Source organism: Varroa jacobsoni, unplaced genomic scaffold (assembly GCF_002532875.2).
Source record: "Varroa jacobsoni isolate VJ856 unplaced genomic scaffold, vjacob_1.0 scaffold_888, whole genome shotgun sequence".
In the NCBI taxonomy this organism is placed as follows: Eukaryota; Metazoa; Arthropoda; class Arachnida; order Mesostigmata; family Varroidae; genus Varroa; species Varroa jacobsoni.
The window spans coordinates 59,771-80,680 of NW_019213790.1; the positions used below are offsets into that span (position 1 = coordinate 59,771).

The 20,910-nt window shown below is 40.4% G+C and overlaps 1 protein-coding gene across 15 annotated transcripts in view; it reads right to left on the reverse strand.

The window, feature by feature from the left end:
- Positions 1-20,910, reverse strand: part of LOC111264710 (uncharacterized) — a 72,121-nt gene that overhangs the window by 37,110 nt on the left and 14,101 nt on the right. For 5 of the 15 annotated variants that reach the window (XM_086970176.1, XM_086970175.1, XM_086970174.1 and 2 more), the window contains exons 1-2: positions 5,410-6,014; positions 2,460-2,587 (exon numbers count right to left, since the gene is read on the reverse strand). The gene's annotated coding sequence lies outside the window, so the exon portion shown is untranslated. Of the gene's footprint in view, positions 1-2,459; positions 2,588-5,409; positions 6,015-10,261; positions 10,638-20,910 lie in introns of those variants that run through there. The other 10 variants (XM_086970173.1, XM_086970169.1, XM_086970170.1 and 7 more) reach the window with 7 other exon arrangements.

Here is a 20,910-nt window from a genome sequence, read left to right on the forward strand (position 1 = left end):
TATCTAGCCTGTCATGTTTACGCAGTAATTTATATAAAACTTATTGATGACATTCAACAGAATATGTAATTGCGTGAAAACTATTGCTCCGCTTGACAAACAAGCACCATCGGACACGTAGAAAACACTCTGGCCAGAATTTAGGAGCATCCATTTGAAGCTAATGGTGTAGACCTTTTACTGTTATTACTCAAAAAAAAAAAACTCGAAATATCAAACGAAGCGTCAGATGTTAAAAAATGCAAGGTCTTTTTCCAGTAACTTGTCCAGATCGTCAATATCACTGCTAGTCTCTATGTTTCGAGTTTTACTTCTGGTATCATAGTCGTTAAGCACCCTATCAAAGCTCCCACTACAAAAGGAAATCGGTTCATACCCGCCTTAGAACCTACACCACGACGTGCCCTGAAAAACTGCAACACTAACCTATCATGTGATCACAGTTTCCCTAAAGTCAATATTTCGAATTTAACGTACGCTGCTCTTCTCAACTGGAAAGATAACTAAATATAGTTTCTAACTTGACTACTAATAATTTAATTTTCTCACTCAAAAGTTTTAGTGGTTGATGTTATACTGATTACTGTGCCCCCTCACTCGAGATAGCTTAGAGGACACGTCTGCTCTCAATTGATCTCAGCGCAGATAGCGCTACAGCACACAAAGCTATCGCCTGTTTCGAAAGCATGCTGATTATGATGAAAGAATTATGCAGCCCTACCAATTCGCTAATTTACTAAGTTTCTATATGACTAAAGAGGGTACTCCTACGCACACTTTTACCCGTTCAACTGGTATAAATGAGAATTTTCAGATGAATCTCTTGTTATAACGTCGTTTCTAGCCAATGGCTCAAACAGAGGCAATTGTTAATATATTAGGGGAATATCTTGGGCACACTCAGAAAAGACTTCAGGCTTGACAACACATCTTTTTGTGGACTTTTAAATAAATCACGTGCTTAGAGGGGAGATGGATGTTAAATATGGTGTACGTTTAAGGTCTATTGCAGTAGTATCGTAGTTTCGAAAGCATCAATGTCTACTTTCAGTTTCGCATAAAACTGTGGGATTTGGTAATAAAGTTTTGCTTGTAAAAGCTTATTGATTTTTTTTCAACATTTTCAAATCCTCAAAACCATTTCTTTAGGTTCTGCATCAAGGATTCGCTTTCACCAAAAGATCTATTTAGGATGGCTCTAGCTGGACTGATCTGGGGGTTCCCCGACAAACTTATAAAAGAACGCGTTAACCAAAGATGGCCGCGTGCTTGTGGTTACCATGGCAACCTGCTAAGAGGGATGCGCAACAATCATCCAGAAAGTTTCCCGCTATTTCAAATTTATTACTATCAGGTAACGTGAAATCTTCTATCTAGGGATAATCAGAATTCGCGCTGAATTTCAGAAGCTAAGAACTAATCCCGTCGATAATAATATTCATGCCAATGATAATATCCATAATAGGAAATACTGAACGAGAATTTCTCTATTTTTGAAGGTGCGGGAATATTTTTTAGGCCATGTCTTATTATAAACGCCAGTTAGTATTTCATGTGAATTAAAATCAAAGTAGAAAATTGAGGAGCTTGATGGTGGGAAAGACCTTTGTGGCCCCGACTGCGTGAAAAGAGTAATGCTTTTCTTATTCGCATAATATTTTAAAACTAAAGATGATACAGCTTAGGACAGACTGTTTGTTGTATGATACGTAATGGAAGTACGGTTCACCTGCATATAACCGATAGAAACAATTTGCCTTATATATAATAGTCATCTATCTTTATAGCTTAAAAAAGGTCAAGATCTTTTCCACCCTTCCATAAGGATTCGAAACACCGAATTCTAATCCTGTAACGTGTTACCAAATCGTCTCCTCTACGCCAAGAACTCACTTTGATACATTATTATTCCAGAAACATTATTATTTAAGCAGTTTTCTCGTATGATTTCTGCATTGTACGTTTCCCTCAACATACAACAAACTTTCAACAATCTAAGTTCATGTTCACAACTATAATCACAATGATAGTAGCAGAGTCGCTTAGCCATATGGTTTTCTAGAGACGATGAACTCTACATAACCGCAATATGCCCAGAACTATTCTTCATAACCAGCCATGACCGCAATACATCGATGCCCCAGGCGACAATTATAGTGCCGAGGGATTTCTTAGTTTAAACACATCCACTTGTTTCAGTCTATTCTGACGAAATACCACAAGCCATAGTTGGAAAGTCAACCAAGCGACAGAGGCAAGCAATCCACGTACCGTGGACAAGAAAGTTTAGTTTTAGCCAAGACGCTATAAGAGCGCGCAACGCGATCACAAACAACGGGATGACGTGCATAATTACAGTACGGCAACGATGTGTTGTTAGTACGGCTAACTGTTGTTTAGTAAACTATGTACATATACATCTGCTTTATACTATAAACTCTATATGGTGTATGTCTTACCTCGAAAATCACCTCCCAGGCCAGTGTACCTGGTCACAGCTAACTCGGCCCTGTCACGTTGCACTCGCTTTACATTATGCCACAAAGGATTGTGCCACCGGTCCTGTCGCGTCAGCCACAGGTAGCAGCTAGAAAAGTAAAAGAAAAAAGAAGAAGAAGAAACAGGCTATAATGTAGCGACGAGCTTGAAGCTCGCCTGTAAGAACGTGTACAATGAAGCATGTTGCTTATTAAATTTTAGCATACTATAATAACATAGTTCACAAAGCTCCACAGAAATTATATTTATATATGTGTGAATGCGTTCCACCGCAAATCTTTATGTTATTTTATTCGCTATTGTTGATGGCAACAGCAACGTAATACTCTCCTTATGAGCCATTAACGTTTTGTTGATGTTCAAAATGGCTTACTCCAGCTGCTGCCGCCGCTTATGTTAACGGTAATTTGTAGTCACTGCGAGAGAAAGTTGTTATGGAGGATGGTACCGCCGGTGATTGTTCTGTAAGCGTTGTTTCCGGCGGTCATATTCTCTAAATTAAGAGACTTATGAAAAAGCGGTAAGAGTAGTAAGTAAAAAGAAAAAAAAGTGTTTGATATGGGAAAAATAAAGCAGCAAGCAGTGATATACGAGAAGACGGGCGAAAGAGGCCTTTTTTTATAGTAGGTATATATATAGGCGCAATGCAATTGGTTGATATAGAAAAACATGTTTAACGTAAACCTTGGGAAGTTCTTTGACCAGAAAAAGTAGGGTCGGGTTGGGTTTTCAACATTACATGCTGACTCAATTTTTTTGATAAGTGTCAAATTTTCCTAACATGGTACCTTAATTAGCCCAGTTTACTTGAACAAGTTACATATGACAATACATAAAATACATGTACGCTCGATCATTTTTAAGCGATACTAGCGAACTCAATGTGTTAATAAATTGTTTTTAAATGTACTCATTTACCCCTGAGACTATCGTTAATTAGTACTATAGGCTTTACCCAGCTATTTATAAGATAGATAGATATATAAAAAAAAATATAGAATCTGGAGATTCTGTCGCGTAATGATTGTTACGATCCGTCATCTTAAGTTTGTTGTCCTTTCGTACAATGCTTGCGGGGTACATATATACCACACGAAGCCCTCAAAACCGTTAGGGAATGCCGATAGTAACTAACAAAGGCGTTAATAACTTTGATATCAGGTCAGTGAGCAGTAACATGCATCTGGATCTTTCTACGTGCGTTTGAAACTCATGCCTTTGGTCTATCCATCCAAAAATAATCGTCGGTCAAATGTATGGACCGAGGCACCTATCGTACCTGCAGGTGTACTAAATTACTGTAATCACGTTTTTTACGTGAGTAAAATCATTGTAGAAAAAAAAAACTGGTAGGAATGGGAATGCAAACATCTGTATTACCCAACCGGGTCAAGAAAATCTTCCTATCTACTCGTATGTAAACAGTTACCGCCTCTCGACGAAGGTGCCCAATTATCCTTCAATGAGATCATTGCTATCCACTCAGCTTAAAGGTCACATCGTGGGTTTTAAGGATGAACGGAGTTCCTGATGTACGTTTAACTTACCGCTTCAGATAAAATATTTTGTCAATGCCGTGAAACAACACGCAAGACAAATTTAATTAAAAAAAAAGGCTTCTGACCATAACCTGATGTTCGTTACAGCACCATTTATCTCTCTGATAGCCTAAACAGACTGATCAATGATCATATAGCGATCACGATAGCTGTACGTAGGTACAGATGAGGTAACGCCCCGTACATTTTACCAGTGACGATCTATTTGGTCGTTTTAAGTCATTGGCCCATTGGGACCAGACCACTATTTGATGCGACGTGTAAAGCCTGATGGCAACAACCGCATGGGTTTTTAGCTAAGGATGAGCTACTAGAACGCTTTCACAGTTGTATTCGAGTTGGTCACAAGCAGAGACGCATAACTGTATCGCTTAGGTGTATAATGAAAAATTTCAAACTCTCAGCATGAACCTACGTTGTACAAGAACCTAAATAATCAAGTGTTACTTAAAATTTAATTATATATATTCTACAATCATGACAAATACGCAATCGGATTATGTCATCGAAAGTAGTTTAGCCCGCTTACTCGTATGCCACATTGTACGTCTTAAGCGTCGAAATCGGCTGGAAATTAAATGGCTGATCACTATAGTAAGCCTTAAAAGATGCCCTGTTTGACCTTGCCTCTGAAATAATCGATAAAGGTAGACCCAAGTAGGTAAATAACAACGAAATGGCCTGTAAAGCTTGAATCCGGCATTATTAACGCCGCCTATATTGAGCAGTTCAACGCCTGCCATATAACATTTAGGCCGCAGATTGCTGAAACATCCAGTCTACGCATTTCATTCTCTCGTATAGACCTGCTAAAGGGACCCTGAAGTTCCATATCGCCGTTTTCGAATAATTCTAAAGCCTTCGTCTGCTGTGTGCTCTTGTGAAGTAAATGGACTTCATGACACCCCAAAGTTTCCGTCGTAGGGGTAAACGGTTCCAATGTTCCATGCTTTGTACTCTAGCGTTCTTTCGAATTAGCGCAATCACAAATTTAACTTCCGGCTATTTACTTGTAGTCCCCCATATCAACGTCGACAGGCTAATGGCCTTAACAGCCGAGCTATAACGCCAGTTAACGACAGGTTTCCGTGTCAATATAGGACGACGTAAACGTTCAATGATAAGGGAAATCCAATGTCAGAGAAGTTTTCGAGACCACTAACACCCAATGCTCGATAATGAGTTTTGTAGATGCTTTCTATTTAGTTGGGTCATTGCTATACTAGTTAACCTGAGTGTCTGTTCATGATTAAATGACATGTTAAACGCAGTAATTTATCACACATGTAATTTACAACACATTAAGCATAATTTAACATGGCGGAAACATTTTTAATTGAGAAACCGTTACCTGGAAATAAGTTTTGGAATAGCGTCAAACCGAAAACAAGCGTGCTCCAGCTGAGACGTTAGATGGTGTCCGACACCGATAAGGGTCTGTAACGATGAGACGGTTTGCCGCCTGGTGATCGGACAATAAGCACCTGGATATGATAGTTTTCAGACCCTTCGGGCTGTTCGCTTAGTCATTTCTGAACACTTCTCAAGACCTACCTTCCAGCTTTAACTACACATCTTCCTACCTGCCTGCCTATTTACTTATAGCCGCTGGGAAACATTCCCCTATGTGATTCCTCCAGCGTTACTCAACATGTTCTTTCACACCCTTCTTTAAGGAAGCAAGAAAAATCCAAATCCAACGCACGAACTTCTAAAGGGGCACCTGTTTAGCTTCCTCGATTGAACTCACCGGCGCTATTGTCGGCTTATTTCGTCCCCTATATTTAATGGGGGACAGATGGTACTCACGAGAAAAAACAAAAGGTAAAAGCAGACAATTCTGAATATTGAAATCTCATGAAGGTTTGTGGCCGTTTGACGGTTAACGTATCGCGGCAGTGGACGTATCGACGAAAAGCAACTTAAGTGAGAACGGAACTATTTTGATTGTCGGCACGTTTGCTCAACGTTCCTCGATGTTTTGTATATTGTAGACCACACGCAACGGCTGGCATAGGTATCGTTAGATAACTCGGGTTAGACAGATGTTAACGAAAACAACACGTAAAGAACAGCTCTCAAACGGTTACTTGATAGCCCTATCCAGGCATCTACTTGAAAGCACGATTGCAAATGTGGCATGATATTAAAATGGTGAGACTCGCATGTCTGCCACTGCATAGCTCCTAATGACAAACGTTGAGTCGCCATCTGCACATATGGAAACTATGAGCTGTGAATGGTCCGAATGCGAGCGGACAAAAGTTTCGATTTTTCATTTAGCTTTCAACAAGTGGATGGAATATTTAAGATAATGGCGCTGTCAACGAATACCCCTCCGATATACTGAGTAATGAATAGGTTATGGTAACGTTTGAAAGTTCCGTTTTAGATCGGCCTTGATTTTAACACCTATGTAACAGTTCTATTGGCAAGGTAATGAACAAAAAGAAGAAAAAGGTCATTTTATATTAGAGAAAAAATCCATAAAGTGATTATTTTTACGGGGAGTTGGTAGGTCGTGTAAATAATATACCAGTGGAAGGTAGCTAGATGGCTGGCAAAAGACATCTAGTTATCTTCCACTGGTATCTAGGTTGTATTCTATTACATATGTAATTTTTTTTTTTGTTAGATTAGTGTAACACGCTATTACATGCGTGTATATTTTTTGCTTTTAACATTACATGCTTTTTTTTGCTATTAACTATCAATCCATGCTCCTCATATATAGATTCACTTCGGATCTGAATCATGAGATAATACGACGAGGGTCATCCAACGGGGGTGAACTGGGCGCACTTGGGTCCTTCGTCGAGACCTATGAAGAACAGATCCTCGGTGCAGCGTATCGCTCCGATGCAAAGTCTTCTATCAGTTGTTGACTGTCGGGTGCGTTGTATGTCAGCTTACCTAGCCACGATATGTGCGTCTCGTTGATGGAAAAGCGCAAACAGTGCTGTCTATTGCAAAGTTTATAGCCGTTACCGGCATCATGCAAACGTTTCGCACGTAAGAATTGCACACTTTTTGCACACAGTTATGAGCACTGCCACCATCAAAAATTGACCTAGCAAAAAACAAATGTTTGCCATGAAAAATCCCTGTGCCTTTCAATACAAATTGAACCCACAGCTGCGGTAAGTTACTCCGATGTATGCGTAGCACGCTATGCACTGTGTTACAGCCAAACAAGATGTTTGGCTGTAACACGGTGCTTGATTATGAAATGATGGTAACTATATTACTAGCAAGTATATACAATTCATCGTTAAGGTCTATCATATTCGGAGATATACGAAACTGTTATTTTCCAGCCAGACTTGCGTTTGATGCTAGTGGTAAGTGGTACGTCACGCCTATAGTTTCTCACGTTGGTAAAATCTATGGTAATGTTTTTGATTTTTTTTTTCTATTCAATCAATACTTTTCTTCTTACCTATGCTGCCTTATGTTATTACTATGTCTGACCGTTTTTTGCTCAGGCAAGATCTCAAAGTCACAACACTACAGCCGTCTGCTCTAGAAAACTATATATATGATGAAAAAACATAAGTCAAATTTGTATTTCTTTTCCCTGATCTTTCCTAAGAACTAAAAGAAGCTGTGATATGGAGAAAAAGACAGACCGGCAGTTAAGCGCACCTGGATCATGTACGATCAAATGAAGAGATTCATTCAAGTAGCCATCACGAAGTATGTTATCTCTGCCTATGGGTCTTCACTGCCTAGGTAGTTGACAAACTCCATGTCTTACTGTTGAATTGCCTCAGCTGATCGTAAGCATGTTAGGGCAGAGGAACCCAGGATGGCCTGAGCTAAAGTGTCTAGTGCATCTCATATTCTTGAATAAGTAATATACGAGTATTTAGGTATTTCAGACCGATTGCTGTGTTTCCGGATTTGATATTTTCGCAAGGACTTACCGCCATTAAAATTCATCGATAGGTTTTTTTTTATCGATCATAATAAATCCTGATGCTTTTATACCACTTCGTCAATCTCACGATACATTAGATAAATACAATATGTATAAAAAACGTGTGAATCAATAGAATTACTTTATGAAAAAAATACTTCCGTATCGAAACAATGGTGGTCTCGTATAAAATCCATAGGATGTTAGTCCTAAACAATGCGATATTCAAATCTGCTATATATTTTTAATTAGTTTAGTGGGTGACCTGCTTTCCTGCTAATCTTAGAAGTACGAGTATTGATCTAGATTCGATTTCATTCTAGTTGGGAATCAATTTTAGCAAACGTCTGTGCCAACACAGAAAGTCGGACAAATTGAAGGCCCAATTCTAACGGCAGGTAAAAACGATTCAAAGAAAATGCCGCATTGGCCTAGATTGGATAATGAATCTTCGAATTCACTTGGGACTAAACGAATTTAACGAAGGTCACTTAGTAGTTACCGCCGTCGGTAAGCGACTGTTGGCGCTTCTCGACCGTCCTCGAGGAAATTCTTTGTAAAGGATCTAATTACGTTGACAAACAAGCGACGAAATTTAGGAAATCGCTAAACGGACCCGGGAAACAGCCCAAAATGGCGCAGGGACGCAGTCAACAAAAGCTCAGGAGTAGCCAGTCCAATGCAGATGGTGTCCAACCTTATATAGGCAGTAGCCAATTGGAAGGCCCAGAATCTACGAAGGTGACCCAAAAACCAGTCAGGATGATCGAGACGACCCCCCCCCACCCCTCAACAGGATCTGGGATTGAACCAACAAAGTCCAGAAACGAGTCCGAAACAATAAAACAGATCAAGAGAAAATTCAACAGGGTCTAAGGGAGAGTCAGCAACAACAGCAGGGATAAAAAGACAAGCACGACCGATGTCGAATCGATGGGAGGTCTGTCGTTCTGTCCTGCTCGTCTCATCTGGTGTAATGGCTTGGTACAGAATGCAAGGTGCGCGGCGAACCTTCAAAGTATATTGGATTCTTCAGAAGCTCTGTCTTCTGCTATGTTGCAATGTAGGGAAAGTGCTACAGAGGTAGCAATGGCATAGGGGATGGCAAGCAGATTCACGAATCTTTCGTTAGAATTGTACTAATGAATAAGTGGCCAGTCAGTTGGCTGGCGGAACCGTTGAGCATGGTTATTTCGAATTAGAATATCTATTTCTATATGAATTAGAATATATATATCTACATATGTAATGATTAGTTCTGAGAACACTCATGTATGGTAGAAAATTAACTGCTGGTGACATTTTGCTTAAAAATACAAAAATTTGTCTTTTTTTTATTTGGGTTTAACTGAAATCATCATGAAGTAGCCAGGTTTAAGTTCAGAAATACTAAGTAAGTTGTCACTAGTTAAGTCGGCTATGGTGGAGGCGTTTGTTTAGTATCTTGTTAAGCAGTGCCATAATGCTGTTCCACAATTCCATCTGTTTTCCGACACGCCATGGCTTGTTTCGCGTCTCGAACGCCTGCCAAAAATGATTTTGTGTGCTCTCAAATATGCCCAATGGATGCTTTCCATTTCAAATATTCTACATCCGACCACTGTATCTTTCCTAGCCTTTTTCTGATATCTGACTAACATATCTTTGCAATACAATTTTAGCAATAAAGCAGACGTTCCTGGGAAAAATCGAAGTTCTGAATTAATCTCACTATGTTTCATTATTTGGGGCGATTTTAGCAAGGGAATTCACGCCCAAACGGACACTGTCGAATACCAGCCCATATGGGTCGAATATGGGCCGAGTGTGTGGCTCAACCGCAACGGTTGGGTTTTGTTTCGGGACTAATTTCGAATTGTTCCTTACAAATCGGTCGATGTCAGCCCTTTTTAAGACCTGCCCTAATTACACTACAGTTTGTTTTCCCATAAAGCTGTGCAGCTTATCTCACTTATTTTACGCGTGTGTTAGAGATCGATCATGTGCTCGCTTTTGTCTGCTTCAATTACCTCGACAATCCTTAGCGTAATGCCGCGTCACTATTAGTCTTAGTCATAGGCTAAGAGAGGTAACGTAGTTACAACAACATGTTGACATCAATGCCTAAAAGGGAACCTGTGAGGGCTTCCCATACTCCGTTCACGTAGACCATTTATGATTTCAACGTTGTTGTAAATTACCCTTTAAGTGTTGATAAAACAGTTCGATTTGGCCTAGTTGATTTTAACGAACGCTTTCATCGACGCAAGACGATTCGATACGTAAAACAATAACGAATACTTACGAATCTAGGGCCTGATAAGGGCATGCATATTACGGAGCTTCTTGCGGAGCTTTTCGCTGCCAAGTTTCTGGATTTAGAAGGCGAGGAGTCGTCGTTTCAGGCCCCGTCAACGGCAAACAGCTACACAATTTGTGCGGATGTAATTATTTCTATATTCAGTTATAATTACGCATATCTTCATCCGTCTCACTGTCGGTAGTTTAGATTACTGCAATCGTATGAACCTTATGCACTGCCTGTAGACAAATCTGCTACAGCGACGGATAGATTCAACGTTCCCAGCCAAATCGTGCTGCCTAACAAAGTTACTCGTTGATTTTTTGAAAACGAAAGAACATTTCGAAACTATTCATTGTACATAAATATAGGCTTCGTTACTTCATCAATTTTACGATCGAAAATTCAAATCACTTCCGAGCAACCGTAACATTTCGTCGTAAGGCATCGCAAAAAACGATAGCAAATTTAAGTGAAGTTCATTCTACTGAATACCGCTAACACTGACTTCTACGCGCGATTCGAACATCAATAACAAGTAAACAATGCCATGCAGACGTAGATTCGATAGTGAGCGTTCAGAGTCGTGTCAGTCTGAACAACTTCTGCAAACGCCCTGCAGTACGCACGGCCCGTCTATAAGAAATCGTCGATGTCTGGCCGAAGTGGACGGTATACTTCGTGGAGGACATATGGTAGGAGGATCTTCAGTAACTGACAACGACAGCAACGCCGACAACAGGCTACAGCCCATAAATGCTGAGCCCGCGATCGTTCAATCCTCACCCCTAAATGCTGCCAAAGGCAAGGCTGTCAGTACCGACGATGTCATCGCAATACAGGGGGGCAATATGACGCGCCGAAACGATGATAGGCCACAACAGCAAAAACAAATGAAAGGGCGAGATCTCCAGAAGGACACACACGAAAAACGGAACGCGCTCAAAAAGAACGCAAGCGACAACCGCTACGGAAGTCAGACGACAACGAGTAGCCAACGAACCAAAATTCGTAATGGAGTTAAATCAAACAGCAATGAAGGAGCCAGTCATGACAAAAGAACTACACGAAACGGAAATAGCGATAAAAATTACGATATAACTATCTCGGTACCTAAACGCAGCCGACATAGGAGTAATGATCTGTCGGTGACGTTCAATGCAAGCTTCAGTGTTGAGTTGGGGTTGGGGAGTCAGAGCGACGAATCCGATGATGATGATGATGATCTTGACGATGAGGATCACTCTGAGGGTGGTGATAGCAATGATGGTAGTGGTGACCAGGGGGGGGATCCAGATGAGGTCAAACATGATCCTCACAATGAAGCCACAATGCAGACGACGGTGAATACGAGCGGTAGCGGTTCCCAGGCGCTTCCAGAATGTAAAGGGGATGCCACCAATGAATGTGAACGGCAGCCACTGATGTCTACTATGACCGAAATCACCGAACAAGCAAATATGACTATATAGCGCGCAATACTTTGCATACACACGTGCTCTCTATACTTTCGCATACACACATGCACATGCGCGCGCAATACTTTCGCATACACACATCCACATGCGCGCGCAATGTTTTCGCGAACAATGTGTCCGTGCACGCGTGCACACGAATCCTCTAATGTAGTTCTCGCAGCCATTACAGGCCAATTAATTGTTGACGGGCAACGGTGGATGTTGTTTAAACGGAAATCGTTGTTGGAAAAATTCGCGTCTCGAACGTCTGAAAATTTCAGCCGTGCATAGCATCTCAAAAGGTCCGAGATTATTCTAGAAGAAAGCGCGATAGGTCGTTGCGCTAAGCCGTAACGCTAAAAGAGTAGCGAAGTGAGGTCGGTTATTCAATTTTACATTCGTGCTACACACTTAATAACAAGAAGAATGACCATTTTTTTTTTAAGTAAAAGGGGCGGGGAGTACATGTATGGTCGCCGTGGCGGCTAGCACAATGATTTATGTAATGGAGTTATTACATTGATGCTTCACACGTTTATGTATGACGAACTATTTAATGACGGATATTTCAGCTTACAAATACAGATACAAACACGTGAAAAAATTGCGATTCAAATCTGTGAATCAGAACAGATACATATTACTAGGAAAAACGTGTAATTATTTGAATATGCTGAGTGAATCGCGTGTCTTCATACTCTCTTCGGCCTCAAAATTTTTTGTCAATACTAATGTCGGACAGTGCCCGGAAAGAGTGCTTCATTTACGGTGTCCTGTTCCCGGGGAAGCCTGCAGCTCCTATTAATATTATAGTAAAAAAATCTAAATCATAAGTAAGTGTAGTTGAAGCGTTCATTGTTCAAAGGACACTGCTAAGTAGATTGAGTAATACTGCGTAGTAGCTGTTATGTACGTTTCAACGTTGCGGGGTCACTTCTATGATAGAAGAATTCCATTAGACACTGGTATCTGCGCAGACAAACTTCACGCTCAGATTTCTGAATTAAAACCCTGCTTCCCAAGCAGCAATACTAATAGCCTATGTTTTTAATATCAGATTCATCCTCTAATTTTCTTTTAAATCATCATCATTTTACAGAGGACGTCTTTAAACATCAAAGAAGGACAAAGTCGTCCTTCTTTGTTTTAACTAGAGTGACAAAGTTATCGCTCTGCAGAAAAAAAAAGCTTGTACGGGAATAAAAGAATAATTTTCTGATGCATTGTCGTTATTTATTCATTGTTTGATTGAAAGTCGCTAAAAGCGTCACATTCTTTCTATAATTGTTGGAAATTACCCTGGACCCCCTATGTTAAGTTGGTGCTTGTAAGAAGAGTTCAGGGGAAGTTCCTTTGACTGCTCTGTGCTCTAGTTTTCTATAGGGGACAGAAGCTCCAATTTGTATCCCCTTAAGAGAGGAAGGCCTTTATTTTTATCGAAAAACGAATCTTAATGTAACATTGATGGTCGTGCAGTGGTAAAATGTTTGTCTACTGAAGGGCCAGGTTTGTATTTCGGCATAGAATTACCTCGTATCGTGCTGGAAAGATCCATACATCTGAAACAATGCTCAACGACAGTACCAATTATATAGGTTATAGCTTATAGATTTCGTGCTTTATGCCGCTCACCGCCGTTAGGCATCCCATCAGGTAGCTGGTTCTTAGCGCAAAAAGAGGCTTATCTATGGCCAGATTCGAACCTTGACCACCATGTCTCCCTAACATCTGCAAGCAAGTTTGTTACCCACTAATCTACTATAGGGATTATATCTCGTCATTGAATTTTTGCAACGATGGAAAACTTGCTCTGGTAGAGACAAATTCGTCAAATCTTCGCGTCAGCCGCGTGTCAGAATCACTCTCGGTAGCTATAGCTAAAATAGCAGGAAGTTAGATCACTGAGAAAAACGACGCTTAAATTGATCACCGATTATGCGGTTAATAAATGTTGGTGGTAACTTCCGTGAGTACGAATGAGGTCCCATATCCTGCAAAAAGGCGAGCAAAAAAAATTCGCTAGCCAAGGTTTCCACTAAAATCCAAGAGTTTTATAGCACGAACGGTATATAGACTGAACTAGTTAAGGTGGACGATACATACACCCCATCGTTGCTTTGCCGGCTAGTGTTGGTGAAGCACCTTGTGGATATCGTATTTTCGGCTTATTTTTCGTAAATCCGGCAGCATTTGTAGAATGCGCTGAATGCTCAAAAAAACCAATACCCGCGAACACAGCCTTCAACCCCGAGGCGCCCTCAACAGCGCCAGAAAGTAAACGTGGCAGCGGGAAACGAACGTTTGAACGCCAAGTGCACAAAGAGATCCGACTCGTTGTAACGGGCATGTATGGACAACGTAGTGATAAACTTCGAAATCGACAGGTATTCCTCGACCCCTCGTAGCACACACATACGCAAGCATACAACGGCCGGCCTCAAGAACTTCATTCGCGGCCGCTTGAACAGCTGGAAAGGTAGTCTCTTGTAAAAGGTTATGGGACATTTAACCGAGTGGAGAAGCCTAATGGAACCACAGAGAATACAGTGACTTTTAACAATACAGAGTATGAATTGCTTTGAAAGAAAAATTTAGTGAAAATATTTCGCGCTATATAGCTCCGAAAATCGGGAAACGTCAGGTAACCTTTTACATATGCATGTATATTGTTAAATGAATTATTTATTCAGTCACCTCAACCCATCTTCGATCGTTCGATCGAACTGAAGTCGATGCAGCGACAGAGGTCGATAACGAAGTAGAAATATATGAAATTTCAGAAAAGGATCTAGAGCAGCATATAGGAATCCGCAGAAACGTTTAGTTTGCATCATTCAACCTGGGTTTCTAGAGCCTCACAGTGATTGCTTGTGCCATGTGTTAGTTCGCTGTTAAACAAAAATAACTACTAATAACTTAATAGTTGGCAAAAAAAAATAACTTGTTAATGAATAAGCTAATGTAGGAATAAAAACAATTTTTTCGATTCTGTAATAATACTGCGGAAAAATACGTTTTGATGTGTTTGGGTGGCTCGAACGCGTTAAAATGCATGCCTATTAATGGCTTAGGACAAAAAATACCGTGACATATTTTGTTAGGTATGCGTGTAACAGGTTATTATTGGTGTCAGAATTTTTCAATATATGGATCATATGGATTAAGAAAAATGCGTAATTTAGGTTACACTCCTCTCGCTAAATAAACCCTGAATGACATCTAAATGATCTCAGGTCTGGCGGAAACGTCTTGAGCCTAGCTGACCTATTTAACATTGCAGGAATATAAACTGTAGGGACTGTAAATTACTTCACAGTGTTCAGCACGTGTATAGGGCCTCTACGACGCTGTAGTGATAGCTCGTTTGCCTATTAAGAAGAAGGACATAGGAGATCATCTAGGTGCAACACTGCGAAACGAAAAAAAAAAATAGTGAAGGGTCAGCTACGAGAAACGTATTATCTCGCGTCCAGTGGTCTAATATTCACCACATTCGCCCGTATCCCTGAAGTTAGTTTGTGATACTTTTGACGCAGTTAGCTATAATAAAGTGAGCATACGCACAAACGTATGGAAGATCGATAACTATACATTACTTGAAGAGACGTAATGAATTTATTATCCAGTAATTTTGACAAAATGTTGAGCATTCGAAAGCTGCGCGAAGTCATCGAAAAATACTATACGTCTTAAAGTTATTCTATACTAAAACAGATTGCTTCATATCCATAGGATCAAACGCTATAGTATATCAGTTGTCGCGTAAAACCGGCCCGAACATTTATTACCAATCACTGTTGCCTATTGCTTAAATAGGTAACTTTTCCATAGAGAGCCCTGTCTGAAACGAAAAAAGAGAAGAAACAATTTATGTTACTAGCTTCTGTAAACTAAGCATTTTGTTCGTACCGTGGCAGTTGTACAGCGTAACAGGAATGCATCTCGAAAGAAATTCCCGTTACCTTCCTAAGCCGTAGGACTAGCAAAATAATGGAGAAAAGTCAAGGCAAGCTTCTCAGAAGTGCCGGTACAATTAGAGGAAACCAAAATAAGGCCGAGTGAAATCGACCGCTTATCGACAAGAGGCCAATAAGAAGCGTCGTCGTCGTCGTCGTCGTCGTACGCTTTCTGAAAAAGGCAGAAAGCTGGAAATGCCCGTAAACCCCCTGATTAGCTTTTGCTTGCTGCTATCCTTGCATCGTACGTTTCATGGCACAGTGACGGGACTAAGGCTGGACGTTTCTGGTGGAGACCAATGTATAAGGTACGAATGTAGGTTGCATAATGGAAGTTAGACGAAAAAGATCTTTTCTAAAGTCAAAGAACATACACTTTTATAAAGAAAGTAGCATCTCAAATGTGGGCCATAAGCGCACGTTCGCGAGATACATATAGCGTATCGTGAGGTACGTGTAATGAAACAGCAAACAAACATGAAACAACGTTGAATTTTCGGTATCTTAAAAGAGCGAAAAGGTGCGTTCAGTAAAGCGTCAGAACGGGCCGCGATTAGGGAAGGCTTTTAGAGAAACTGTTCTTCTTGGCAACCTAGTCTTTATGGATCTGATTAAGCGGGCTATAGTTGATCAGATTTACGCCGTATCTACATCACATTGATCGACGATCTCGCTATGCTATTAGTGATGAGGCTAAATTCGATTGTGGCAGTTTGGCAAAACGATAAAACAAGAAGAACTCCTTTTTTTTGAAGCATATGTGGTTTGAAATGGGCGGATAATATAGCGATCGCCCAGCAATCATTAGATGTGGCTGGCCACCCCCAGTTCCGCCTATCCATTTTTGTCAACTGGGGCACAGTGATGCTTTAGGTGTTTTAGGGAACCTGAAAATTAAGGCTGGAGCCCAACTAAGTTACAAGGGAAACAGCCAGATTACTACGATTGCAGCGGGACGGCGTAGGGGCTAATGTCAAGAACTTGCCGAATCGTAGCTCAATAGTCTTTGAATTCGATCTCGGAGGACGCAAACATGACACATATACACTACGATAGCTAGAGCTAGCGTGCCATTCGGTGACGGAAACGCAAGCGTTAGTTACTGCGTTTCAATGCTAGCAATATAGTTCCCTGAAACCAAACATGGCTACCGTTTATCCTGAGAGATTTTCCAGGATTTGGCTGCTTTTATTGCTCAATGACTTCAGCGATATTCATGCATTTTTTAAACGCAGTCTTCTGCAACAGATTTTAGTGTTATGATTACAATCAATTTATTTATTACAACATTATTACTACAACAAGGTAGTGTTATAATTAATATCACTATCATGAAGAAAAGTGCCACCTACAAGTATTTGACCCAAATTGAATCCCTAGTAAAAGTACTACGCTACGTTTTAATATAGCTTTATATCCTTGTCTTCCATTGATATCGCATTCGCTATACGATTGCTAGCAACAGAGAAGATTTTTTTTTGTCGCTGGCTGGAACAGACGAGTGCCGCTTGACAGCCACTTGTTCAGACTTTATATAGCCGCAAACACACACACACACACACACACACACATATATATATATATATATACATATATATGCACATATATTTATCTGTATACCTATACATTTGACGTGTTACGTCTTAGTCACGTTAATTCGGCAGAATGCTCCTATCCTCATATCTTCTGACGCTCAGTGAATTGAACCTCGCGCTGCATTGTACATATTTTCTAGCGTTCCGTTGTCTTCAAAAGCAGTTTGAACGGAACGGAGAAAAATGATGCATCAGCCTACCGCTGATGGCGTTTGGTCAGTGGTGGAATTTTTCGTACGATAAAAAAATATTTTTATCGTAAAGAGAGAATGAGGTGATCTAAAGCAGGGACATTATGGGGTTCAATGACGACACGGCTAAGTGTGCCCGCGTCTTTCATCATTCATAGTGAAAGAACGAATGAGAACGCACGTCAATACGGAAGGCTCTCTAGTTGTTTTCGGAACGTTTGGGTGTCAATAGCATCAACCTGAGTTAGAAGAGTAAGTGCTAAGACAATTTGTCAACTTAAGCAACATTCGTTAAGCTGATTATGTCATTTCGTATTTGTGGTACCTGTTATTGTAGCAGCGTGCGTTTGAATAAACGTCCTTTTACACGAAAAAAAAAAAGAACTAAACCGTAGACTTGTTTACATTGGTGCTCTTTTCAACCAGTTCTTGTTAGAATGTTTATGTTAAAAGTTTCGGAAATATAAATCTCAATCTGAAGTGTCGGGCCTTTTCCAGCTCAAAGCCTACTCCGTAGGATGCAATGTAGAGTTTTCTACGTCCGTACTACATCTACGTAAGACTACAAACGTAAAATATTTTCGAAATAATTTCTCGTTTGCACTTCGTCAAGCCGTTTCGTAAAGGATTACTTCTGTGGTTAATTCAGTCTATTTTAAAGCTTTTTGTTTAAAGCTCAGCCGGAGCGATTTTCATGAATCGCGGAGGTGGAACGTGAACCGCTTACTGGATGGCTGATTTCCTGGTGCCTCATTAGGGCCATCATCTCACCGTCATGTTGTTATATGTGTGCTACATAAATTAATCTGTAAAATATATCGAATAAAAGCCAACTGATCGAGTCTGCCTGATTTCTACCTGTTAAGGAACACTACCGAATTCGTCTAGTAGAGCGAGGTATTCTGGCCAACCTTTGAATCCAAAAATGGCAGAGAACATTGTTATTTGTATGTCAATCTTTTTTTGTGCTGATCATCCTGATCGTCATAGGGACATGAACTTGACTTGTCCATCATTGTTTGCCTCGTTCTGCTCGTTATGTGGCTTTCACCACATGAACACAAGAAGCCCAAGAATCGAAATAAATCTATAATTCCACTGGACTTATCACCAACCAACAGCAAGCATACTTTATTATTTTATTGGAACGATCCGAATTGTCTGAACATCAACCGAATACCTGCCAGCGTAGCTTATCAGAGTTTTTCAGGCACCTCGGATCGCTGCGAACAGGCCAAGCACATAGAATATCGTACGCAGTCGTTAGGGTTAAGCACTTTGATCTGATGTTCACAATGAATCTCTGGGACGAGCTACATGCATTCGATAGAGAACGCGATGAACATGCTGAAGAGAACATACGAAAACGCACACATGTACAGTGTACCTATATGGAACCCAATAGTGCGAAACATAAGGAATCCCTGTAGCTGCTATTGTTCATATGGAAACCACTGTATGTGGTCGCGCCAAAATACTTGTGAAAACTACATGCCATATTTGTACACATATATGTCAAACATAAATATCACAATAAATGCACGTTCACGTAGATGTTTTGTGGAGAAATTTTCATGGGGATCGAAACGGAAAAGTTTATAATGTATACGTGTATTTATATTTAGACGATTCGACTATATCTGATCACTGGAATAATAACAGCAGAGTTTAATTATGAGAACTGCAATGAAAAAGTAGACTATGTGCTAGCAAATAAACCAATTTACCCGATCAAACTCTACCTGATCATTCCCACCTACGTCACTCGTTGTAACAACAAAGATCATCAGCCAAGACAGACGCAAAAAAAAGACGTCTGCTCCAAGATCTTTGACATTTAATCGAAGCATGTTCGGCTTTACGTTAGGAGTAATAGCTGAGAGGCGGCCACGTTCCGTACTTAGTGATGCTGGTACGAAAAGAAAATGACAAGTGCGAGTGCTTCATGGCATCGCCATGAAGGCAAAGAGGCAGAAGCCATAACCTCATTGGCCTCAACGCTCCGCTAAAGGCCTAGAAAACATGGCAGACAGAATGGCTGTGCAACTACAATGAGCAGAAAAGACGCAAGCAGTTTAGCCACCTACGCCGCATTCACTGTCGTGTTCATGAAAGAACCGGCAGCCTCTACTTTCACGCACAGCCTATAAATCGAGCAGCGATGAATCGGATGTTCGAAAGCGACCAGCCATGGCATTTTCCGGTGCCCGATGACTATATTTGACCTTGTTCCCATGGAAAAGAGCTTCTGTTCAAGAGAACGATGTCGATAAAGGCAGTGATTAAATTCGCGAGTTCCTATAATATAGGTCAGGAGGAATTTTTAGCAACAAAACGATTTTTTGATCTAGTAGTTTTGGATAGGGGCAGAACAATAAAATACCCTCTCGAGGTCGGAAAAGGTTTCATTGTGGTCAGCAGCATCTGTCATAATATAAACTCTCATCGCGTGGGCGAATTTGTTGGCAAGTTAATTTGGAGACTGAGCAAAGCTTGAGCCATATTTATCTGCGTGTCTGTCGTTGTGTCGAGATGCTTCGATGAATTAAGGTGATATTGTGAATTTTCTAGGTCCCGGCGTCGAAGCTGATGTCGATAACTTGATGCAATAAAGTGCAATCCCGGAAGAGTGATAAAGTCTAGAAAAGTCAGGATCACGCCAGTGGTGGCTATCATTAGCTTCCTTTAAATACGCTTTAAATACTTCCTTTAAGAAAGGACGCAGAGCCAGTCAAGGTGAATAATTAGGACTACTCTAATAAAATGGCTATCATACAAGGATTTCGTGGACCTTTAGTTGGCATCAGTTTATTGTAGAAGTAATCGCGCTGTCGATCGGCAAGCCCAAATATGTAGAGTTCACGTTCAATGATACTGCCTTGGCTATAAAAGTAACTGTTTCTATTTTATGTATCTTTATCTATCGTCGCATTTATGATGCTGATTAGTCCACAGCGACATTCGTCTTATTATAAATTCATGTGATATTGCTTTTTCATTTAATCGTGCCTAACCTGTACTTTGTGTCGTTAGCAGGGATTGAACCAGTGAGTTTTCTTTTGGCCAAAGGCCAGCAAAGACACACACCTGCTTAGTATGGACACATGTTTTATATATATGTCTGTTTATGAACTTGGAACATTGAACCTCTAAATTTAGCATCTAGGTCTCTTTCGAGTGGATAATTTCGTGTAAATATATAAAATAATTGCATATTTACAACGATTTGAGGAGAGCTGATCGCGTAAATTATGCTGTTTTGTACATTGATTATCAAAACTGGGCGCCAAAGTGCGTATCAACAAGCAATGCTCAGCCTAGCCCATTAAACATCTGTTTTAATCGAAATTACAATTTTCCATAATATTACCTATATAAGTAATGATCAGCGCGCCAAGCATTCTCAAACCAAGATATCCATTAGAAAATCAGGCTATGCCATGCAATATATAT